General features: G+C 44.5%; 1 pseudogene; it reads left to right on the top strand.

Moving 5' to 3' along the window:
- The first annotated feature begins 15904 nt into the window (after positions 1-15904).
- LOC122937341 lies at positions 15905-16023 on the top strand (annotated as a pseudogene).
- Positions 16024-26258: the final 10235 nt, after the last annotated feature.

Below are 26258 nucleotides of genomic sequence, written 5' to 3'. Positions count from 1 at the left end.
TACGACCTGTAATTTATACCTCATACCTCACGTCAATACACTGCTGTATTTACTCTATACCTGTACACACTGCATCTATTATACCTCGTACCTCACATATTACACTACTGTATATACTATATACCTGTACACACTGCATATATTATACCCCGTACCTCACATATCAGTACACTGCTGTATATACTATATACCTGTACACACTTCATATATTATCCCTCGTACCTCACATATCAGTACTCTGCTGTATATACTATAAATTTATACACACTGCATCTATTATACCTCCTACCTCACATATCAGTACACTGCTGTATATACTATATATCTGTACACACTGCATCTATTATACCTCTTACCTCACATATCAGTACACTGCTGGATATACTATATATCTGTACATATTGCATCTATAATACTGTGTAATATATGCAGTGTATGTGTGTGTGTGTATATATATATATATATATATATATATATACACACACAGAGCAGTGTATTGATGTGAGACATACAAGGTATAATACTATAGATGCATTGTTTACAGAAATATGTGGTCAGTTATACATTATGGTCACTGTGTGTGAGGTACATGAGGTAGTGGTCACTGTATCTGTCTGAAGTATTATACATGAGTGAGCAATGAGTAAAAACAGGGCATGGAGGGGGGTAGGTAAATGATGAGAAGTGGAGGACCTCTCTTACCATTCCATTCCAGTCTGTATAGATCAATGCAGAGCTGATTGTGAACTTCTAATACTGCTGTTAGGGGTTGAAGGACCTGTGATGATGTCATCATAGGTCCTGGCAGATGTACCTTTCAAAACTAGGAACTACACCATTTTTGGTGCAGTTTCTTTGCTACATCCTGCAGGACCTGTGATGTTGAAGATTATGTCATCACAGGTCCTGGCAGATGCACTGTTCTAACCTGGGAACTAAACTTTACACTGTGCAGTTCCCCTACAGGACCTGTGATGACATCATCAAAGGTCCATTAGCTTGAGAAAGATAGACAGAAGTAATTAGGGGGCGGGGCCTCTCCTCCACTGCGGGCCCCTCTTCCTCATGGGCCCCATAGCAGCTGCGTGTTCTGCCTATATGGTAGGTACACCACTGTGTAGCACAAATGGTGTAAGAAGAGACACGCAGCACTTTTGTCCAAACTGCTCTACAATGCCAGCATTGTGCATTCCTGATTGCTTTTTATAACCAGCTACATTATTTATATCTTTATTTGTTTTGTGCCTCTTAGTACATATTCCATTTTATTCATTATTTGAGACTTTTTAATGTAAAAATAAAAATGAATCCTGGTGTTGTGAGGATTTGTCATAGCTGAATATTCTATTAAGTCCCTAAATTTCAGAGGTACTGTAGCTTGCGGCACAGTACACAAAAATCAGACAGGCCTCCCTAGGTCCCTGGTCAGGTAACCACTCAGAAAGGGCGACCGTATGGCTCTCCTCCATGAGAACATGCTGGTAGTTATAGTTAACCACCTCTGGACCGCCTAACGCAGGATCGCGTTCCGGAGGCGGCTCGCTCAGACACAGTCACGCATCTACGCATCATCTCACGAGGTGCACTGGTTCACAGGAACTGCAGGTAAGCGAGTGGATCTACAGCCTGCCAGCGGCGATCGTTCGCTGGCAGGCAGTAGATGCAATTTTTTTAACCCCTAACAGGTATATTAGACGCTGTTTTGATAACAGCGTCTAATATACCTGCTACCTGGTCCTCTGGTGGTCCCTTTTGCTTGGATCGACCACCAGAGGACACAGGCAGCTCTGTAATAAGTAGCACCAAGCACCACACTACACTACACCCCCCCCCCTGTCACTTATTAACCCCTGATCACCCCATATAGACTCCCTGATCACCCCCCTGTAAGGCTCCATTCAGACGTCCGTATGTGTTTTACAGATCCACGGATCCATGGATCGGATCCGCAAAACACATACGGACGTCTGAATGGAGCCTTACAGGGGGGTGATCAATGACAGGGGGTGATCAGGAGTCTATATGGGTTGATCACCCCCCTGTCATTGATCACCCCCCTGTAAGGCTCCATTCAGATGTCCGTGTGTGTTTTGCGGATCCGATCCGTGGATCCGTAAAACACATACGGACGTCTGAATGGAGCCTTACAGGGGGGTGATCAATGACAGGGGGGTGATCAACCCATATAGACTCCCTGATCACCCCGTCATTGATCACCCCCCTGTAAGGCTCCATTCAGACGTCCGTATGTGTTTTGCGTATCCGTGGATCCGCAAAACACGGACACCGCGGATCCGCAAAACACATACGGATGTCTAAATGGAGCCTTACAGGGGGGTGATCAATGACAGGGTGGTGATCATCCCATATAGACTCCCTGATCACCCCCTGTCATTGATCACCCCCCTGTAAGGCTCCATTCAGACATTTTTTTTGGCACAAGTTAGCGGAAATAGATTTCATATAGATCTCATATTCCACTAACTTGTGACAAAAAATAAAATCTCACATGAACTCACCATACCCCTCACGGAATCCAAATGCGTAAAATTTTTTAGACATTTATATTCCAGACTTCTTCTCATGCTTTAGGGCCCCTAAAATGCCAGGGCAGTATAAATACCCCACATGTGACCCCATTTCGGAAAGAAGACAGCCCAAGGTATTCGCTGAGGGGCATATTGAGTCCATGAAGGATTGAACTTTTTGTCCCAAGTTAGCGGAAAGGGAGACTTTGTGAGAAAAAACACAAAAAAAACAATTTCTGCTAACTTGTGCCCAAAAAAAATTCTTCGATGAACCCGCCATGCCCCTCATTGAATACCTTGGGGACAAAAAATAAAAACTTCCATGAACTCACTATGCCTATCACAAAATACCTTGGGGTGTCTTCTTTCTAAAATGGGGTCACTTGTGGGATAGTTATACTGCCCTGGCATTTTAGGGGCCCTAATGCGTGAGAAGTAGTTTGAAATCAAAATGTTTAAAAAATGCCCTGTGAAATCCTAAAGGTGCTCTTTGGAATGTGGGCCCCTTTGCCCACCTAGGCTGCAAAAAAGTGTCACACATGTGGTATCGCCGTACTCAGGAGAAGTTGGGCAATGTGTTTTGGGGTGTCTTTTTACATATACCCATGTTGGGTGAGAGAAATATCTATCTAAAAGACAACTTTTCCTATTTTTTTATACAAAGTTGTCACTTGTACTGACCACCATTCAGAGGAACACCAGCGCCCCTGCCCCTCTACACTATTATATGTTCTGCAGAAGTTACTTATTCACTTTTCACCATCTAATACACATTCATTTCTGGAAAATAGCGGTGGAGTCAAAATGCTAACTCCAACCCTTGATAAATTCCATGAGGGATGTGGTTTCAAAATAGGGTCACTTCTCAGTGGTCTCTTTTTTTATTTCATATCAGCCAATTGGCAGCCAATGCTGTGTGTATCACCAAATTAGGCCTGAAATGTGCATGGGGTGCTTTTACTTCAGGGCCTTGTCATATATCCAAACAACAGTTTAGGGCCACATGTAGGATGTTTATACAATCAGTAACCACAGTATAATAATTGGAGAGCTTGCTTTTCACACATGAAATATAGTTTGAGCAAAAATATCTGTGCCCATCCACCACGGCAAGGTGACCTCAGTCTGGGTGGGAACCTAGTCTATTTATTACATTTCACTATATCAAGGAGAGCGGGAGATAAGTAATAAATACAGTAGGTTCCTATCCAGCTTGAGGTCACTTGCTGTGGTGGATGGGCACAGATATTTCTGATCAAATTATATCTCATGTTTATTTGTATAGTAAATGTGGTATATATGGTTTTAGAATTTATAAAGCACTTCAGAATTCTGTTCCCAGGAAGTCACAATACAGGGCTTATTTAGTGGGTGAAGGGGGTGGAAAAGTGTGCATGATTAGCCTGATTTAAGACAGATTTATCAACTGCTACTTTTTAAAAAGTTGCAGATATTGTTGCAATCTTAATAAAAGGGTAGCATTGAAAGTGGAGTGACAGACAAGTTTTAGCCTTTTTAGGGGTTGTCCAAGGTCTGACAAAAATGAGGATGAGCAGGATGGTAGAAGAATAAAAGAAAAATCCACTCATCTGGTTTGGCTCATTCTGCAATATTGCAAGGGTTAACCCTTCCTTTGGTTCTGTGTGCAGCTTCTAGGTTGTTTCTAATGTGTCAGGGTACTTTCACACTAGCGTCAAGAAACTCCGGCAGGCTGTTCTGGCGGGTGAACGTGCATGTCGTAGTTTTATTCCGGCCGCCTCTCGGCATGTTTGCTATGCTGCCGCCAGAACTCCGGCCCGCCCTCATTATAGTCAATAGGGCCGGAGCGGTAGTCCGGGGGCACGCGTGCACTAGCGGCAGCACGGATCCGACAGGCTGTTCACCTGCCGGAACCGCCTGCCGGAGTTCCTTGCCGCTAGTGTGAAACTACCCTTAATCAGCTTCTGCTATATATGTAATGCTCTTTGTCTCATTCTCTGTCTGAGTAATAGGTTCACTAGCCTGCTAGTTTCTGCTAAAGTGTGCTGTATCTGATTGTCTGCTCATGTACCGACTTTGGTCAGATTCCTGGATTGTGACCTTGTCCCCTGTGCCTGTCACCGTATTGACCCTTTGCTGCCTGCCCTGACCTCGGATCTGTTTCTTAAATTTGCACATACTCTGCCTTGACCTAGGCCTGTTGTCTTTCCCTTCAGTGCTTTGCATCGGTGTCTCCTAAACCCCATGGGTCAAGTAGGTAGTGGTCTGGTGTGTTCCCTGCAGAGAAGACCAAATCCCTAAATAGGAGGTTAAATGGTGAAAACCAGGGAGCCCCCTGTAGAGACAATGAGCCCTAATTATACCACCCACATAGAATGATTGACAGCTCTATGTGTATCAGGATGTGTACACAGCAGGTTGTCAATCACTGTGCTGGGAGAGGCTATCAAGACTCTCACTGTCTCTCCTAGGAGCCCTGTCAGGATTTATTCTGCTTTTTACTCGGAATTCATGCTCCAAATTTTTTACAGTAAACCTACAGTATGTATCACAGAGTTTAGCTTCTCTTTGTTTACTATATCCTGCTTTTAGATTGGGCAGCAAAAAATACTTGATAAGTTCACTTAAAATATGGGAAACTAAATTTCAATTATCTTCTGAAAAATATCAGGAAGACTTGATCAGATGTATCACAAGGAGCATCATCAACTAGTCGCAGGGATGGCCAACCTGCGGCTCTCCAGCTGTTGCAAAACTACAACTCCCAGCATGCAAAGACTGCCTACAGCTATCAGCCTACAGCAGGGCATGATGGGAATTGTAGTTTTACAACAGCTGGAGAGCCGCAGGTTGGCCAGCCCTGAGCTAGTGCATCCCTACAATCTTCTTCTGCTAAGTGGACACCTGCCAGCAGAGGGAGCTAGACAGTAATGTCTGCTACAAAATATCTCTTTGTTGAATATGATCTGTTAGGGGACTCTAGAACATACATAGATGTATGGACCGTTCACAGGAATGTAAATTGTCTAGTGCTTGCATCCCTGGTGTGGATCTGCCCTGGATTTTGTAGGAGAAGCCATGCAACTAATAGCAGTGTGTGGGATTTTTACAGAGGAAATCCCCAAATATTTTACCCTAGTAAGGGTACTTTCACACTAGCGTTTTTCTTTCCCGGCATAGAGTTCCGTCACAGGGGCTCTTTACCGGAAAATAACTGATCAGGTATATCCCCATGCATTCTGAATGGAGAGTAATCCATTCAGGATGCATCAGGATGTCTTCAGTTCAGTCGTTTTGACTGATCTGGCAAAAGATAAAACCGCAGCATGCTATGGTTTTATCTCCGGCGAAAAAAACTGAAAACTTGCCTGAATGCCGGATCTGTCATTTTTCCCCATAGGAATGTATTAGTGCCGGATCCGGCATTCAAAAAATTAGTGCCGGATCCGTCTGTCCGCATGACAAGTGGAGAGACGGATCCGTCCTTGCAATGCATTTGTGAGACGGATCCGCATCCGGATCCGTCTCACAAATGCTTTCAGTCACATCCAGATCGGCGGATCCGGCCGGCAGTTTCGACGATGGAACTGCCCGCCGGATCACACTGCCGCAAGTGTGAAAGTAGCCTAACTCCCCTAGCTGATCATACAGGTTAAAGGGGTTGTCCCATTCCAACAACATATCCCCTATCCACAATATAGGATATGTGTCTGATCGGCAGGAGTCCGACTTCTGGCTTTCCATTCAACTTTGTGGGGCTGCCAGAGATAGCCAAATATAGTCCATTCGGAAAGTATTCAGACCATTTCACGCTTACACATTTTGTTAAGTAGCGGCCTTGTGCTAAATCCACTTAGGGACCCATGACGTATCGGTACGGCATGGTTCTTGAGTCCTTAAGGATCCATGACGTACCGGTACGTCATGTGTTGTTCCGATCACCGCCGCCCAGCGGGCGGTGATCGGAACAAGGTGCCTGCTCAAATCATTGAGCAGGCACCTCGGCTAAATGCATGGGGGGGTCCCGTGTCGGCGATCGCCGCAAACCGGCTGTGGTGCCATCGGGTCCCCATGGGGCTGTAGGGGGGACCCGGTGTCATGGAAGGCAGCGCGATGCCTTCCTGAGGCATCTGCGCTGCCTTCCGGTGACGAGCCTGTGAGATCCAGCCCCCTGGATCTCACAGGCCGGAAGCTGTATGAGTAATACACACAGTATTACTCATACAGCCAATGCATTCCAATACAGAAGTATTGGAATGCATTGTAAAGGATTAGACCCCCAAAAAAAGAAGTGAAAAAAAAAAGCAAGCGATCAAAAAGGCGTTTGCCCACCAAAATAATACCAATCTAACCGTCACCTCATCCTGTAAAAAATGAGCCCCTGCCTGAGACAATCACCCCCCCCCCCCAAAAAAAAATTATGGCTCAGAATATGGAGACACTAAAACATAATTGTTTTTGTTTTAAAAAAGCTTTTATTGTGTGAAACTTATATTACATATTTGGTATTGCCACGTTCATATCGACGGGCTCTATAAAAATATCACATGACCTAACCCCTCAGATGAACACCGTAAAAAATAAAAAATAAAAACTGTGCTAAATAAACCATTTTTTGTCACCTTACATCACAAAAAGTGTAATAGCAAGCGATCAAAAAGTCACACGCACCCCAAAATAGTGCCAATAAAACCGTAATCTCATCCCTACCCAAGGTAATCGCCCCAAAAACAGGAAAAAAAAAATTGCTCTCAGACTATGGAAACACTAAAACATGATTTTTTTTGCTTCAAAAATGAAATCATTGTGTAAAACTTACATGAATAAAAAAAGTATACATATTAGGTATCGCCACATCCGTGACAACCTGGTCTATAAAAATATCACATGATCTAACCTGTCAGATGAATGTAAATAACAAAAAAAAGAAAAATAGTGCCAAAACAGCTATTTCTTGTTAGGCTACTTTCACACTAGCGTTCGGCTGTCCGCTTGTGAGCTCCGTTTGAAGGGGCTCACAAGCGGACCCGAACGCTTCCGTCCAGCCCCAATGCATTCTGAGTGGACGCGGATCCGCTCAGAATGCATCAGTCTGGCGGCGTTCAGCCTCCGCTCCGCTCAGCAGGCGGACACCTGAACGCTGCTTGCAGCGTTCGGGTGTCCGCCTGGCCGTGCGGAGGCGTGCGGATCCGTCCAGACTTACAATGTAAGTCAATGGGAACGGATCCGTTTGAAGATGACACACTATGGCTCAATCTTCAAACGGATCCGTCCCCCATTTACTTTCAATGTAAAAGTCTGGACGGATCCGTTCAGGCTAATTTCACACTTAGACATTTTTTTGACAATATAATGCAGACGGATCAGTTCTGAACTGAGCCACCGTCTGCATTATATGAGCGGATCCGTTCAGAACGGATCCGCTCGAACGCTAGTGTGAAAGTAGCCTTATCTTGCCTCACAAAACGTGTAATATAGAGCAACCAAAAATCATATGTACCCTAAACTAGTACCAACAATACTGCTGCCCTATCCCGTAGTTTCTAAAATGGGGCCACTTTTTGGGAGTTTTCTACTCTAGGGGTGCATCAGGGGGGCTTCAAATGGGACATGGTGTCAAAAAAAACAGTCCAGCAAAATCTACCTTCCAAAAACCGTATGGCATTCCTTTCCTTCTGCGCCCTGCCATGTCCCTGTACAGCTGTTTAAGACCAGATATGGGGTGTTTCTGTAAACTACAGAATCAGGGCCATAAATATTGAGTTTTTTTTGGCTGTAACCCTTGCTTTGTTACTTGGAAAAATTGATTAAAATGGAAATTTGCAAAAAAATTGGAATTCTGAAATTTCATCTCCATTTGCCAATAACTCTTGTGGAACACCTAAAGGGTTAACGACGTTTGTAAAATCTGTTTTGAATACCTTGAGGGATGTAGTTTCTTAGATGGGGTCACTTTTATGGAGTTTCTACTCTAGGGTTGCATCAGGGGGGCTTCAAATGGGACATGGTGTCAAAAAAACCAGTCCAGCAAAATCTGCCTTCCAAAAACCATATGGTATTTCTTTCCTTCTGCGCCCTGCCGTGTGCCCGTACAGTAGTTTACGACCACATATGGGGTGTTTCTGTAAACTACAGAATCAGGGCCATAAATATTGAGTTTTGTTTGGCTGTTAATGTTAACCCTTGCTTTGCTACAGGGGAAAATGGATTAAAATGGAACATTTGCCCAAAAATGGAAATTCTGAAATGTCATCTCCATTTGCCAATAACTCTTGTGGAACACCTAAAGGGTTAACAACGTTTGTAAAATCTGTTTTGAATACCTTGAGGGGTGTCGTTTCTTTTAGATGGGGGTCACATTTATGGAGTTTCTACTCTAGGGTTGCATCAGGGGGGCTTCAAATGGATCATGGTGTCAAAAAAACCAGTCCAGCAAAATCTGCCTTCCAAAAACAGTATGGCATTACTTTCCTTCTGCTGTGTGCCCGTACAGTAGTTTACCACCACATATGGGGTATTTCTGTAAACTACAGAATCAGTGCCATAAATATTGAGTTTGGTTTGGCTGTTAACCCTTGCTTTGTAACTGGGAAAAAAATTATTAAAATGGAAAGTCTGCCAAAAAAGGGAAATTTTGAAATTGTATCTCTATTTTCCATTAATTCTTGTGGAACACCTAAAGGTTTAACAACGTTTGTAAAACCAGTTTTGAATACCTTGAGGGGTGTAGTTTATAGAATGGGATCATTTTTGGGTGGTTTCTATTATGTAAGCCTCGCAAAGTGACTTCAGACATGAACTGGTCCCTAAAAATTGGGTTTTTGAAAATTTCAAGATTTGCTTCTAAACTTGTAACATCCCCAAAAAATAAAATATCATTCCCAAAATGATCCAAACATGAAGTAGACATATGGGGAATGTAAAGTAATAACTGTTTTTGGAGGTATTACTATGTATTATAGAAGTAGAGAAATTGAAACTTGGACATTTGCAATTTTTTTAAATTTTTGGGTAAATTTGGTATTTTTTTTACTTCATTTTACCAGTGTCCTAAAGTACAATATGTGCCGAAAAAACTATATCAGAATGGCCAAAGCTTTTTAAAGTTATCAGCACTTAAAGTGATACTGGTCAGATGGTGAGTCCTTAAGGGGTTAATAAAAATTTATTTAGAAATGTTTGCCAATATATTAAAAAGGAAAAACTAAAATTTCACATGGACAAAAGTATTCAGACTAGGGCTGCAGCTATCGATTATTTTAGTAATGATGTATTCTATCGATTAATCCAATGATTAATCGACTACTCTAATATGACAAAAACGAATTAAAATAATGTTTTCCATTATAAAAACTCATCAGCCCCCCCGTGTGATCATCAGACCCCTGTGCCATTAGTCTTCAGCACCATCAACCCCCTCCATGCCATCAGCTCCCCCCAGTAGTGCCATCAGCTCCCCCATGCCATCAGTCCTCTGTGCCATCAGTCCTTTGTGCTATCAGCTCCCCCCCCGTGCCATCAGTCCTCTGTGCCATAAACTTCCCCCTTGCCATCAGTTCCCCCCAGTGCATCAGTCCCCCCTTGCCATCAGCTCCCCCCAGTGCCATCAGTCCTCTGTGCCATCTGCTTCCCCCAGTGCCATCAGTCCTCTATGCCATCAGTCCTCCGTGCCCTCAGCATCCCCCAGTGCCACCATCTCCCGCTCCTAGCCATCAGTCCCCAGCGGAGGTGAAATACTTACCTTTCCTGTAGGGGCACCACCAACATTCCTCAGCTCTTACAGCCTCTTCTTCGTGTGCTGCACTAGAACCTGACATCACAGAACATCAGGTCATAGTGCACATTACGTGCACTGTGTCCTGACGATGTGTCAGGATCCAGTGCGGTGCGGGCTGGCGGGAGTCCATGGAATGTGAGTAATAGCAAGCGCTTGAATATAATGGGGAGCAGTGTAGATCCAGCTGCAGCAGGTCAAATATGCCAAGAGGCGGCCAGACAAAAAACGCTGCTTGCAGCTTATTCTGATGCCAGTAGGGTTGAACGCCTTTGCATCTATGCCTGCTTGGTTGAATGTCTTGCTTTATACCTACGATGCCTGGTCAGCTGTACGCCTGTTGCGTCTATACCTGGTCGGATGTACGCATGTTGTGTCTATGCCTGGTCGCTGTACGCCTGTTGCGTATATGCCTGGTCGGCCGAACGCCTATAGCGTCTATGCCTGGTTGGCCGAACGCCTGTAGCATCTATGTCTGGTCGGCCGAACGCCTTTAGTGTCTATGCCTGGTCGGCTGAATGCCTGTAACATCTATACCTGGTTGGCTAAATGCCTGTAACGTCTATGCCTGGTCGGTTGAATGCCTATTGCATCTATACCTGGTCGGCTGACCGCCTATAGTGTCTATGCCTGGTCGGCTGAACGCCCATAGCGTCTATGCCTGGTCGGCTGATCGCCTGTAGCGTCTATGCCTGGTCAGCGGAATGAATGAAGTGTCTATGCCTGGTCTGCAGAACGCCTGTAGCGTCTATGCCTGGTCGGTGGAACGTCTGTAACGTCTATGCCGCCTGTAGCGGCTATGCCTGGTTGGCTTAACGTCTGCAGTGTCTATGCCTGGTCGACTGAACGCCTGTGTGTCTATGCCAGGTTGGCTGAACGCCTGGGAGTCTGTCTGGCTGCCTTTGAGTCTGTGTCTGTCTGGCTGGCTGTCATTGAGTCTGTGCCTACCTGTCTGGCTGCCTTTGAGTTTGTGCCTGCCTGTCTGCTTTGAGTCTGTGCCTGGCTGGCTGCCTTTGAGTCTGTGCCTCTTTGGCTAGCTGCCTTTGAGTGTATGTTTGTCTGGCTGCCTTTGAGTCTGTGCCTTTCCGGACGGCTACCTTAGAGTCTGTGCCTGTCCGGCTGGCTGCCTTTGAGTCTGTGCCTGTCCGGCTGGCTGCCTTTGAGTCTGTGCCTGGTTGTCTGGCTGCCTTTGAGTCTGTGCCTGGCTGCCTTTGAGTCTGTGCCTGGCTGGCTGGCTGCCTTTGAGTCTGTGCCTGGCTGGCTGCCTTGAGTCTGTGCCTGGCTGCCTTTTGAGTTTGTGCCTAGGGGGCTGCCTCTTTTGAGTCTGTGCCTGTCTGGTTTGCTGCCTTTGAGTCTGTGCATGGCTGGGTTCCTTCCTTTGAGTCTGTGCCTGGCGGGCTGGCTGCCTTTTGAGTCTGTGCCTGGTGGGCTAGCTGCCTCTTGAGTCTATGCCTGGTGGGCTAGCTGCCTTTTGAGTCTGTGCCTGGCGGGCTGGCTGCCTTTTGAGCCTGTGCCTGGTGGGCTGGCTGCCTTTTGAGTCTGTGCCTGGCTGGCTGGCTGCCTTTCCTGGCTGACTGCTTTTAGTATATGCCTGAATGGCCTCTTGTGCCTACCGAGCGATTGCTTCTGTGTTTATGCTTGCTGGGATGACTGCTCCTGTAGCCTCGCATTGTAACTGTCTGTTTTCTGCTGCTGGGCTTATCTAGTACACTTGTGTTTGATCGGCTGGCAGCTTCTACCGCAGTGTCTGCATGACTGACGGCTTGTGCTGCTGGGTCTGCATGGTTTATAGCTGTGGTCGTGTCTGCATGGCTGACTGCTTCTGCGGCCGTGTCTGCATGGCTGACTGCTTCTGAGGCCGTGTCTGCATGGCTGAGGGCTTCTGCCGCTGTGTCTGCAGGGTTGATGGCTTCTGCGGCATTGTCTACGGGTCTGGTGTCTTATGTTACCATGTCTCCTGACCACTCATGCAGCAGGGTCTGGATGACTGTTCTTGGCTCTGAGGTGCCACCATGCCTCGGTGGTGGTCTACCTTGGGGGCAATGCAGGCAGGGTGAACTAGTTCTGTGACTATGTCTGGTTGTCTATTTGTGGTTAGGGGTCTACAATAAGCATAGCACTCCAACAAAGCCCTATAATGCTCTTGATTAGGAGTGAGAAGATGGGCTGGACCATATTGCTTGGATGGCCAACAGGATGTGGGGCGTACCAATAAAGCTGTATATGGCTCCTGGTTGGGAGTAAGAAGATGGACTGGAACATTTAGTCTGGATGGCAAACAGGAGCAAAACCTTATAAATACTTGCCACCCATCTAGAATTTCCCAGGGAGGCCCTGGAAGGTCGGCCGGGTCGTTAGTGCGGTAGTTCCGGCGGGGACTCTAGGGGGTCTGAAGGGTCCAGGGGGCTCTTTGGACCTCTTGCGGCAGATCCGTGAGCTCTTCCAGGGGATGGATGCCACGGTACATCTCCATCATGGATGCCAGATTGGATGCCAGGAAATTTGGACGTCTAAAGTTCTTCTGGCGATGTAACAAAAGGCCTCTAGTGGATCTTGGATCAATGCATCTGTCTCGCAATATATTCTGCACCAAAGGAATCAGTGTTCAACAATCACCTTCAGTATTGCTCACTCTTGTCAAGATAAGTATTTCTCTAAAATGTTTTGTTAAATCTATTATGTTTACTTTGTTAAATACTTGATGAGAAACCCATATGAGATTTCTTTTATAAGTTTATGCTGGGTTTTAAGTATAGTGTCTAGTATTAAAATTTCCTAAGTTTGGGGGTTCCCTATGCTTCCATCTGGGTATTCTTAACTTAAGATTACCTTTCAAGAACTTTTGATAAACCCGGGGATCAGAAGGAAAGAGTTTTGCCGCTGCCTGGATGGCAGGAGATGCCTTATACGTTACCTAGGGGTAACCTAGATTGATTTACCGGTAAGTCCTCGGCGCTTAAATAAAGGCAAGTTGGCCTCAAAGAGTTCACTCGCCAGATGGATTAGGACAGTTATTTCCCTGGCTTACATCTCTTCTGGAAGTTTTTCTGAGAGAACATGCTACTCGGGCAGTCTTTACCGCTTGGGCTGAAAGGATTAATTTTTCTATTGAACAAATCTGCAAGGTTGCCATGTGGTCTTCTCCTTCTACCATCTCTATTGGCTTCAACTGAATCCTGTCTCTGATCTTCTGTTTGGGAAGAAAGTTCTAGAAGTAGTTACCCACCCTTAAGGAAGGGGGTTTATCTGTAATCTCTCTCTGTGGTGCTGTCATGGGGGAAGAGAAAAATAATGATTACACTCACCGGTAATTGGATTTTCCAGACCCCACGACAGCACCCTTCCTTATTCTCTCCCTGGTGTTCACGGTTCTTGGTTAAGTTGCACAGGGTGTAGCAAAAAACTAAATAAATATACTGTATACTGTGGATAAACTAACCCAGGTTGGAGTCCCTCTCATGCTCTGTAAACCACTGAGGTGGGAGAAAGGCTCCACCTTTTTATTCTGCAGGTTTCCTGTCCCTTCGGGCGGATCCTCTCTCTCTGCGGTGCTGTCATGAGGTCTGTAAAATCCAATTACCGGTGAGTATAATTTTTCCTGAAAAAGTTTGTTTGGCTTTGATTCGCTCAACATTAACCAGTACTTAATAAAAGCTGGACAACCCCTTTAATGTTCTCTTTGCTAGTAAAATAGTTTTTTTTTTCTCCAAATAGCAAAGGATATAATTTCATTAGAATTGCTCATCTCAAAAGATTGGACGAGAAACAATAAAAAGGGAATAGGAACCACATGTAGGGCAATGGCAGAGTTAATTTGGAAATCACCTAGCTACTTATATTAGATACTGTCCGCTTTCATTTTATATAAATACATTACATTTTATGCCAATTTGTGAAAATGAAAATAAGTACATGTACAAAAATGTACAAATCATAGCAAAAACCTTACATGTAAAATCTAAAAGCAGAACTTCAGCCATTTCTGTTGTAATGTGCCAGGTTAAACCAAAGTGACGTGTAGGCTACTTTCTTATACAGTCAGGTCCATAAATATTGGGACATTGACAAATTCTAAATTTTTTGGCCCTATACATTACCACAATAGATTTGAAATGAAACGAACAAGATGTATTTTAACTGCAAACTGTCAGCTTTAATTTGAGGGTATTTACATCCAAATCAGGTGAACAGAGTAAGAATTACAACAGTTTGCATATGAGCCTCCCACTTGATAAGGAACCAAAAGTAATGGAACAGAATAATAATCATAAATCAAACTTTCACTTTTTAATACTTGGTTGCAAATCCTTTGCAGTCAATTACAGCCTGAAGTCTGGAGCGCATAGACATCACCAGACGCTGGGTTTCATCCCTGGTGATGCTCTGCCAGGCCTCTACTGCAACTTTCTTCAGTTCCTGCTTGTTCTTGGGGCATTTTCCCTTCAGTTTTGTCTTCAGCAAGTGAAATGCATGCTCAACCGGATTCAGGTCAGGTGATTAACTTGGCCATTGCATAACATTACACTTCTTTCCCTTAAAAAAATTCTCTAGTTGCTTTTGCAGTATGCTTTGGGTCATTGTCCATCTGCACTGTGAAGCGCCGTCCAATAAGTTCTGAAGCATTTGGCTGAATATCAGCAGATAATATTGCCCGAAACACTTCAGAATTCATCCTAATGCTTTTGTCAGCAGTCACACCATTAATAAATACAAGAGAACCAGTTCAATTGGCAGCCATACATGCCCACACCATGACACTACCACCACCATGCTTCACTGATGAGGTGGTATGTTTAGGATCATGAGCAGTTCCTTTCCTTCTCCATACTCTTCTCTTCCCATGACTCTGGTACAATTTGATCTTGGTCTCATCTGTCCATAGGATGTTATTACAGAACTGTGAAGGCTTTTTTAGATGTCGTTTGGCAAACTCTAATCTGGCCTTCTTGTTTTAAACCCTCTGTATTCACTCTGGTGAAGTCTTCTCTTGATTGTTGACTTTGACACACATACACCTACCTCCTGGAGAGTGTTCTTGATCTGGCAAACTGTTGTGAAGCTAAAACCCCCTTAATGACCAGGCCACTTTTTACACTTCTGCACTACACTACTTTCACCGTTTATTGCTCGGTCATGCAACTTACCACCCAAATGAATTTTACCTCCTTTTCTTCTCACTAATAGAGCTTTCATTTGGTGGTATTTCATTGCTGCTGACATTTTTACTTTTTTTGTTATTAATCGAAATGTACCGATTTTTTTGCAAAAAAATGACATTTTTCACTTTCAGTTGTATAAAATTTTGGAAAAAAAACGACATCCATATATAAATTTTTCGCTAAATTTATTGTTCTACATGTCCTTGATAAAAAAAAAATGTTTGGGCAAAAAAAAATGGTTTTGGTAAAAGTTATAGCGTTTACAAACTATGGTACAAAAATGTGAATTTCCGCTTTTTGAAGCTTGAAGACTTTCTGAGCACCTGTCAAGTTTCCTGAGGTTCTACAATGCCCAGACAGTACAAACACCCCATAAATGACCCCATTTCGGAAAGTAGACACCCTAAGGTATTCGCTGATGGGCATAGTGAGTTCATAGAACTTTTTATTTTTTGTCACAAGTTGTCAACGGTTATTCTAAGCTGAATGTACCTGCACTCGTCAGATCGCAGAAGATAAGCAGCTTAAGGCTTGGCAAGTACCAGCTTGGGAAACTGGTTGGGAATCCCTTGTTCCGTTGACTCAGATAAGTAACTGGCTCAGTGATAGAAAACAGAGGGTGGTTATTAACGGTACACACTCAGATTGGGTCACTGTCACTAGTGGGGTACCTCAGGGGTCAGTATTGGGCCCTATTCTCTTCAATATATTTATTAATGATCTTGTAGAAGGCTTGCATAGTAAAGTATCAATTTTCGCAGATGACACTAAACTGTGTAAAGTAATTTACACTGATGAGGACAGTATACTACTACAGAGGGATCTGGATAGATTGGAGGCTTGGGCAGATAAGTGGCAGATGAGGTTTAACACTAATAAATGTAAAGTTATGCACATGGGAAGGAAAAATGCAAGTCACCCGTACATACTAAATGGTAAAACACTCGGTAACACTGACATGGAAAAGGATCTAGGAATTTTAATAAACAGCAAACTAAGCTGCAAAAACCAGTGTCAGGCAGCTGCTGCCAAGGCCAACAAGATAATGGGTTGCATCAGAAGGGGCATAGATTCCCGTGATAAGAACATAGTCCTACCACTTTACAAATCGCTAGTCAGACCACACATGGAGTACTGTGTACAGTTCTGGGCTCCTGTAAACAAGGCAGACATAGAAGAGCTGGAGAAGGTCCAGAGGAGGGCATCTAAAGTAATAACTGGAATGGGGCAACTACAGTACCCTGAAAGATTATCAAAATTAGGGTTATTCACTTTAGAAAAAAGACGACTGAGGGGAGATCTAATTAATATGTATAAATATATCAGGGGTCAGTACAGAGATCTATCCCATCAGCTATTTATCCCCAGGACTGTGACTGTGACGAGGGGACATCCTCTGCATCTGGAGGAAAGAAGGTTTGTACACAAACATAGAAAAGGATTCTTTACGGTAAGAGCAGTGAGACTATGGAACTCTCTGCCTGAGGAGGTGGTGATGGTGAGTACAATAAAGGAATTCAAGAGGGGCCTGGACGTATTTCTGGAGCTTAATAATATTACAGGCTATAGCTACTAGAGAGGGGTCGTTGATCCAGGGAGTTATTCTGATTGCCTGATTGGAGTCGGGAAGGAAGTTTATATTCCCCTAAAGTGGAGAAAATTGGCTTCTACCTCACAGGGTTTTTTTTTTTTTTTGCCTTCCTCTGGATCAACTTGCAGGATAACAGGCCGAACTGGATGGACAAATGTCTTTTTTCGGCCTTATGTACTATGTTACTATGTTAAGTTAGCGGAAAATGATGATTTATTTATTTATTTATTTTTTTCTTACAAAGTCTCATATTCCACTAACTTGTGACAAAAAATAAAAACTTCCATGAATTCACTATGCCCATCACAAAATACCTTGGGGTGTCTTCTTTCCAAAATGGGGTCACTTGTGGGGTAGTTATACTGCCCTGGCATTTTAGGGGCCCAGATGCGTGAGAAGTAGTTTGAAATAAAAATCTGTAAAAAATGACCGGTGAAATCCGAAAGGTGCTCTTTGGAATGTGTGCCCCTTTGCCCACCTAGGCTGCAAAAAAGTGTCACACATCTGGTATTGCCGTACTCAGGAGAAGTTGGGGAATGTGTTTTGGGGTGTCATTTTACATATACCCATGCTGGGTGAGAGAAATATCTTGGCAAAAGACAACATTTCCCATTTTTTTTATACAAAGTTGGCATTTGACCAAGATATTTATCTCACCCAGCATGGGTATATGTAAAATGACACCCCAAAACACATTCCCCAACTTCTCCTGAGTACGGCAATACCAGATGTGTGACACTTTTTTGCAGCCTAGGTGGGCAAAGGGGCACACATTCCAAAGAGCACCTTTCGGATTTCACAGGCCATTTTTTACACATTTTGATTGCAAACTACTTCTCACGCATATGGGCCCCTAAAATGCCAGGGCAGTATAAGTACCCCACAAGTGACCCCATTTTGGAAAGAAGACACCCCAAGGTATTCCGTGAGGGGCATGGCGAGTTCCTAGAATTTTTTATTTTTTGTCACAAGTTAGTGGAATATGAGACTTTGTGAGAAAAATTTAATAAAAAATCATCATTTTCCGCTAACTTGTGACAAAAAATAAAAAATTCTAGGAACTCGCCATGCCCCTCACGGAATACCTTGGGGTGTCTTCTTTACAAAATGGGGTACTTGTGGGGTAGTTATACTGCCCTGGCATTCTAGGGGCCCTAATGTGTGGTAAGTAGTTTGAAATCAAAATGTGTAAAAAATGACCTGTGAAATCCGAAAGGTGCTCTTTGGAATATGTGCCCCTTTGCCCACCTTGGCTGCAAAAAAGTGTCACACATGTGGTATCGCCATACTCAGGAGAAGTTGGGGAATGTGTTTTGGGGTGTCATTTTACATATACCCATGCTGGGTGAGAGAAATATCTTGGCAAAAGACAACTTTTCCCATTTTTTTTATACAAAGTTGGCACTTGACCAAGATATTTCTCTCACTCAGCATGGGTACATGTAAAATGACACCCCAAAACACATTCCTCAACTTCTCCTGAGTACGGCGATACTACATGTGTGACACTTTTTTGCAGCCTAGATGCGCAAAGCGGCCCAAATTCCTTTTAGGTGGGCATTTTTAGACATTTGGATCCCAGACTTCTTCTCATGCTTTAGGGCCCCTAAAAAGCCAGGGCAGTATAATTACCCCACATGTGACCCCATTTTGGAAAGAAGACACCCCAAGGTATTCAATGAGGGGCATGGCGAGTTCATAAAAAAAAAAAAATTTTGCCACAAGTTAGCGGAAATTTATATATATATTTTTTTTCTCACAAAGTCTTCCTTTCCGCTAACTTGGGACAAAAATTTAAATCTTTCATGTACTCAATATGCCCCTCACGGAATACCTTGGGGTGTTTTCTTTCCGAAATGGGGTCACATGTGGGGTATTTATACTGCCCTGGCATTTTAGGGGCCCTAAAGCGTGAGAAGAAGTCTGGAATATAAATGTCTAAAAAATGTTACGCATTTGGATTCCATGAGGGGTGTGGTGAGTTCATGTAAGATTTTATTTTTTGACACAAGTTAGTGGAATATGAGACTTTGTAAGAAAAAAATAAAATAAAAATTTCTGCTAACTTGGGCCCAAAAAATGTCTGAATGGAGCCTTACAGGGGGGTGATCAATGACAGGGGGGTGATCAGGGAGTCTATATGGGTGATCACCCCCTTGTCATTGATCACCCCCCTGTAAGGCTCCATTCAGACGTCCGTATGTGTTTTGCGGATCCGATCTATGTATCCGTGGATCTGTAAAACTCATACGGACATCTGAATGGAGCCTGACAGGGGGGTGATCAATGACAGGGGGGTGATCAATGACAGGGGGGTGATCAGGGAGTCTATATGGGGTGATCATGGGTGATCAGGGGTTCATAAGGGGTTAATAAGTGACAGGGGGGGGTGTAGTGTAGTGGTGTTTTGTGGTACTTTACTGAGCTACCTGTGTCCTCTGGTGGTCGATCCAAGCAAAAGGGACCACCAGAGGACCAGGTAGCAGGTATATTAGACGCTGTTATCAAAACACCGTCTAATATACCTGTTAGGGGTTAAAAAAATCGCATCTCCAGCCTGCCAGCGAACGATCGCCGCTGGCAGGCTGGAGATCCTGTCTCTTACCTTCCGATCCTGTGAACGTGCGCGCCTGCGTGCGCGCGTTCACAGGAAATCTCGCCTCTCGCAAGATGACGCACGGATGCGTCCAGGAGGAATAAATCAACCGCCTCCCGGACGCATCCATACGTTACATGGTCGGGAGGCAGTTAAGAATGTTCCAAACAGTTGTTTTGTCCACGCCTAATGTTTTTGCTATCTCTCTGATGGGTTTGTTTTGTTTTTTCAGCCTAATGATGGCTTGCTTCACTGATAAGGACAACTCTTTGTATCTCATCTTGAGAGTTGACAGCAACAGATTCCAAATGCAAATAGTACACTTGAAATGAACTCTGGACCTTTTATCTGCTCATTGTAATTGGGATAATGAGGGAATAACACACACCTGGCCATGGAACAGCTGAGAAGCCAATTGTCCCATTACTTTGGTTCCTTAACAAGTGGGAGGCACATATTCAAACTGTTGTTATTCCTACACCGTTCACCTGATTTGGATGTAAATAACCTCAAATTAAAGCTGACAGTCTGCAGTTAAAGCACATCTTGTTTGTTTCATTTCAAATCCATTGTGGTGGTTATAGAGCCAAAAATGTTAGAATTGTGTCGATGTCCCAATATTTATGGACCTGACTGTAGTTTACTAATATACTAGAGATTCCTGTAAATCATTCACATCGCTAGAAAAAGCTTTGCAGTTGAGTGGAGTTGTAGATTTTGCATTCTATCAGGCCGTGACTTATTGTAATTGTTGGTCCAGTGAATGTTATCTTTGGGGAAAGGAAAAACAAACATTTAGTAGTATTACACTGTTTTAAAAAAAAGTAACCCGACAGTGAAAGTTTAGATTAAAACAGGGTCAGACTTGCCCACCAGACAATCAGAGGGTCCTCAGGTGGGCCGAAGCTCTTTTGACACAATATTGGACCCCTAATTAAACAGCAACTAATTTCTAGCAGAAGACTATTTCATTTGGAGCTGCCCTCGGAACCAATAACCTCCAGATATCCAAATAAACTTTATTGATGATAAGTCTTGTGCTTGTGCAATCATAACACAAATACACACAGAGGGTGGGCCCTGAGAATCATTTCCTCTCTTGGCCCCAAGTAGCTTCAGTCCAATGCTGAACTGAAAGGAGTTATCTGATGTTATATATATATATATATATATATATATATATACAGTACAGACCAAAAGTTTGGACACACCTTCTCATTCAAAGAGTTTTCTTTATTTTCATGACTATGAAAATTGTAGATTCACACTGAAGGCATCAAAACTATGAATTTACACATGTGGAATTATATACATAACAAAAAAAATGTGAAACAACTGAAAATATGTCATATTCTAGGTTCTTCAAAGTAGCCACCTTTTGCTTTGATTACTGCTTTGCACACTATTGGCATTCTCTTGATGAGATTCAAGAGGTAGTCATCTGAAATGGTTTTCACTTCACTGGGGTGCCCTGTCCGATTTAATAAGTGGGATTTCTTGCCTTATAAATGGGGTTGGGACCATAAGTTGCGCTGTGGAGAAGTCAGGTGGATACACAGCAAATTGGGAAAACTTTGAAAGTGTCCCCAAGTGCAGTCACAAAAACCATCAAGCGCTACAAAGAAACTGGCTCAAATGCGGACCGCCCCAGGAAAGGAAGACCAGGAGTCACCTCTGCTGCGGAGGATAAGTTCATCCGAGTCACCAGCCTCAGAAATCGCAGGTTAACAGCAGCTCAGATTAGAGACCAGGTCAATGCCACACAGAGTTCTAGCAGCAGACACATCTCTAGAACAACTGTTGAGAGGAGACTGTGTGAATCAGGCCTTCATGGTAGAATATCTGCTAGGAAACCACTGCTAAGGACAGGCAACAAGCAGAAGAGACTTGTTTGGACTAAAGAACACAAGGAACGGACATTAGACCAGTGGAAATCTGTGCTTTGGTCTGATGAGTCCAAATTGGAGATCTTTGGTACCAACCACCGTGTCTTTGTGCGACGCAGAGAAGGTGAACGGATGGACTCTACATGCCTGGTTCCCACCGTGAAGCATAGAGGAGGAGGTGTGATGGTGTGGGGGTGCTTTGCTGGTGACACTGTTGGGGATTTATTCAAAATTAAAGGCATACTGAACCAGCATGGCTACCACAGCATCTTGCAGCGTCATGCTATTCCATCCGGTTTGCGTTTAGTTGGACCATCATTTATTTTGCAACAGGACAATGACCCCAAACACACCTCCAGGCTGTGTAAGGGCTATTTGACCATGAAGGAGAGTGATGGGGTGCTGCGACAGATGACCTGGCCTCCACAGTCACCGAACCTGAACCCAATCGAGATGGTTTGGGGTGAGCTGGACTGCAGAGTGAAGGCAAAAGGGCCAACAAGTGCTAAGCATCTCTGGGAACTCCTTCAAGACTGTTGGAAGACCATTTCAGGTGACTACCTCTTGAAGCTCATCAATAGAATGCCAAGAGTGTGCAAAGCAGCTACTTGCCAGTTGGGCGGGATGACGTGAGGGAGCGCGTCTCGATCCTCCCCAGTGCTGGTCTCTCCCCTCCAGGCTAATGCTGACCAGCTGAAGCCAAACAGCTGATGCCAGACTCGTGCTCTGAGACGCTGAATCTTACCTGGCCTGGCCGCTGATCGCTTCTCCTGTTGCTGCCGTGTGCTGCTGCTGCTTCTCTCGTCCTGCTCTGGGTGTTCTGTCCCTCGGCCGTGCTTCCTTGCCTCCTCGCCTGCCCCGCTCCTCTGCCTGCTGTCTGCCGTTCGGCGCTTCTTGTCTGCCGTCCTCGCTGTGGCTGCTCTGCTTGGGCCCTTGACTGGCTCTGATTGATGGGCTCTGCTGGTGCTGCCCTGCCTGCCGTCTTCCTCTCCCTGTGGTCGAACTGCCTTGCTCGCCTGGTTTCACCCTGCTGCTTTCTGTGGATGCTGGACTGTCACTCTGCCGGATATCTTGCTGCCGTTATACCTTACATCGCCGTCGCCCCTCTCCTCCGTTAGCCACAGCGTGCACTGGGACTAAGGCTCTGTACATCACACTCTGGTCACGTGAGAAATAAGTATTCCATTTTATTCAGTCTACACTTGCAGTACTGCTGATTTTTATGCTATTGGTGAAGAGAGGGGTTAGTAGTGTACATGGCAGCAAAGAGGGTGTAGTGCATTGCCGAAACTTTGCGTTACGCAAAAAAAAAAAAAAAGGCAGCCGGCGTGAAAAGAATCAAAAGAAATATAAAGGAGAGTACAAAGTAAAAGAAAAGACAGAGGCGAGGATATAGGGGAGGCAGGGGGGGGGAAACAGGGGGAAAAGCTGTGGCAAATCAAAGGAGGAAGGAAGGAGAGGAAGAAAAAAAAAAAAAAAGGCAACAGAAAAAAAAAAGGGGAAATCTTGGGAGAATGGCCCCAAAACGACGCTCAGTTGATTCCTCTGCAATTAAGCCTGGGGCAAAGACCCCAGAGAACAAAATCGACAAGTTTTTGAAGTCGCCCTTTCTAAATGATAAAAATCCTGCTAAAATCAAACTCCCTGCTAAGACGAAAAAATCCGCTAAAACCTCCCAAAACGATGAACTCTCCCAGGATGGTCTAGAGGATGCAGACCAGGAGGTAGGCGAGGAAAGCCTCTCTGCACAAATGCAAACCGAATACGACCCAGCTGTCTTGGACAGAATCCTAAGTCCTGTGGAAAATAATGGCACTTTAGTGCAAGGAATGTCCACTCAATTGGGGTCAGTGCAGAGCGATATCTCATTAATAAGAGAAGATCTAGCAAAGATTCGGGATCGAGTCCATAGCATGGAAAAATCCGTTGACTCTCTGCAAACTGACATGGGCATATTAAAATCTAAAACTTCGCTTCTTGCTTCAGAAAATCAAGCACTTCAAAACAAGATAGAGGACTTAGAAAATAGATCAAGGCGCAACAACGTTCGTATAATCGGTTTCCCAGAAGGAGTTGAAGGCCGTCATCTAGAGGAACAACTTAAAGATGTGCTTATGAACAGCTTTGGCAGCGATAACTTTTCCTCTATGTTTCAAATAGAAAGAGCCCACCGAATTCCGGGAGGGAAACCTATCCCAGGGAGACCGCCGCGTGCAGTCTTAATGAAATTATTACTGTCCGCGGATAGAGATAGTATCTTGAGGAGAGCAAGAGAATGTGCACCTATTGAATATCAGGGTACAAAACTGCTCTTCTTTCCTGACTTTGCGCGGCAGACTCAGGAAAGAAGAAGAAATTTTATAGAGATAAAGAAACGCTTGGCGGCTAAGGAGATTAAATACTCCTTACAATACCCAGCGAAATTAAGAGTAATTCATAACGGGTCTCCCCTTTTTTTTGAGTCACCACAACAGGCATCAGACTGGATGGATCAGATGGGCATCTGAAACTGTGCTTCACTATGATTGGAGGAATAGGAGGGGGGGCCAGGCTGGGGGAGAACGGCCGGTGGTTAGAGGTTCGCTGACTAGTTCGGGCGGATCAAGAGAGGGGGGGGGGGGGACCCACCTTGCAGGAATGGTCTTTTTTTTTTTTCTTTTGTGAGAGATGTCCACTAGAATTGTAGCTTGGAACGTCAGAGGACTTGGTGAAAGAGTTTTAAAGGCAAGTGATTATGGACGCATTAAAAAGATATCTTCCAGCAATTATCTGTATAGTAGAAACTCACCTAACCAGGGAAACCTTGTCCCGCCTGACAACGGGATGGCAGTCCCAATCGTATCATTCTACCTTTAGTGGCTCTTCCAGGGGTATTTCGGTTCTTATTCATAACTCCATAGATTTCACCCTTATAAAATCTCATATAGATGCCCAGGGCAGATTTATTTTCTTGCATGGCAAGCTTAATGGTGATAGTTATATTCTAGCCTTTTTCTATATACCTCCGCCATTTTCAATGTACCCACTGCTTCAGTTAATGCTCTTTTCTGAAAAGAGACCAGAATGCCGCTTAATCCTGATAGGGGATTTTAATGCGGTCATTGATCCTAATAAAGACAGATTTTCACTTGATGTGGAAAAGGGGAGGTATCCTTGTAACTCCCCGCTGCCTCAATTCTGCTCTGAGGTGGGAGTGGTGGATATATGGGAACATCTTGGTGGAGGAAAGAGAGTATACTCCTGTGTCAGTAGGGGGGGGCAGAGCAATGTCTAGGATCGATCTAGCATTTACTAATGAGAGCAATCTGAGTAATATCTGCAAGATGCGATACGGAGTAAGAACAGTTTCGGACCATTCACCCCTACTGGTTGAGGTTCGCAGCGGGAAGAATAAGGATACTAGGGGGCTAGGATTTAAGCTAAATCCATATTGGCTCACTATTCTGGACAATCTGCAGACGATTAAACTACTGATATCCTCCTTTTGGGAGGTTAACCTTCCCTCTGCTAATATCAACATAGTATGGGATGCCTTGAAAGCATATTTGAGGGGGGTCTTTATAAGTGAGATTGCCGCAGTAAAGAGAACATTTAGAAAGAAAGAGGAGGAACTGGGTAAGATCGCTGCACTCACAGCTGAGCGATACGCTAGCCATCCCACTGAGCATAATAGGCAAGAGATGCAGAAGGCTAGTTGCTCCTTGGAGAAATATGTAACAGAGAAAGCAAATCATAGGGTATTCTTCAAGGGGCTCAATTATTTCATCGAGTCTGGACGTCCGGGCAAGCTTCTAGCTAGAATAATTTCGCAACAAGATAAGAAAAAACAATCTATCATCTCAATTCGTAATGTAGAGGGCGAAACCATAACAGATCCAGAGGGAATTGGGAATATTTTTCTACAATATTTTGCTCAGATATATAGATCTTCCCCTGGACTGTCGTCTGAACTGGTGATGCGGTTCCTCGAGAAAATTCCACTTTCTACGTTAAATGAAACTCAAAAAGAATATCTGGAGGAGGAGCTCTCTCTTGCTGAGTTGCAGGAGGCCCTTGGGTCCGTCTCGGGGAACTGTCATGGTCTTACCTTCTTGCTGTTCTCCTTCGTTTGACATGTGCTGGCGGCCATCTTGGTTTCTGGGTTTCTTGTAGCCTCCCACCCTGCGGCTTCTCCTTCCCACTGGGAGGAGCTGGATGCCTAGCTCATATATATAGGAGGTCTGTGGCTTCAGTTCCTTGCTTGGTCCTCCTGTGTTCACATGCTTCTAAGACTGCTGCTGCTTCTGGTTCCTGATCCTGGCCTCGTCTGACTACCCCGCTGGTTCCTGATCCTGGCTTCGTCTGACTACCCTTCTGGTTCCTGACCTCTGGCTACGCAAGACCCTGCTTCGGTTTAGCCATCCGTTTGGACTTTTGCTTACAGCTTGATTTTCAATAAAGCCTTTTTATTCCCACTTATCTCTTGTTGTACGTCTGGTTCATGGTTCCATGACATTAGGACCAAGCCATGAATTCTGACAGTACAGGGCCATCCTCGCTACCTACGCTGATTGCCAGACTTGATCAGCAGGATCACCTGTTGGGTCGGTTCGCTGTGGCGTTGCAAACCCTGCTTGAACGCACGGCTCATTTCGCTTCCGTTGCCGATGGGTCGGTTGTCGCTCCTGGGCCCGCTCCTACTGCCGCTCCGGTTGTTGCGCCAGAGTCTACCCCGACACCTGTTGCTGCGCCTGCGGTGTCTCGGG

The sequence above is a fragment of the Bufo gargarizans genome, chromosome 4 (assembly GCF_014858855.1).
Source record: "Bufo gargarizans isolate SCDJY-AF-19 chromosome 4, ASM1485885v1, whole genome shotgun sequence".
NCBI lineage: Eukaryota > Metazoa > Chordata > Amphibia > Anura > Bufonidae > Bufo > Bufo gargarizans.
This window is presented reverse-complemented; position numbering and strand designations above follow the sequence as displayed.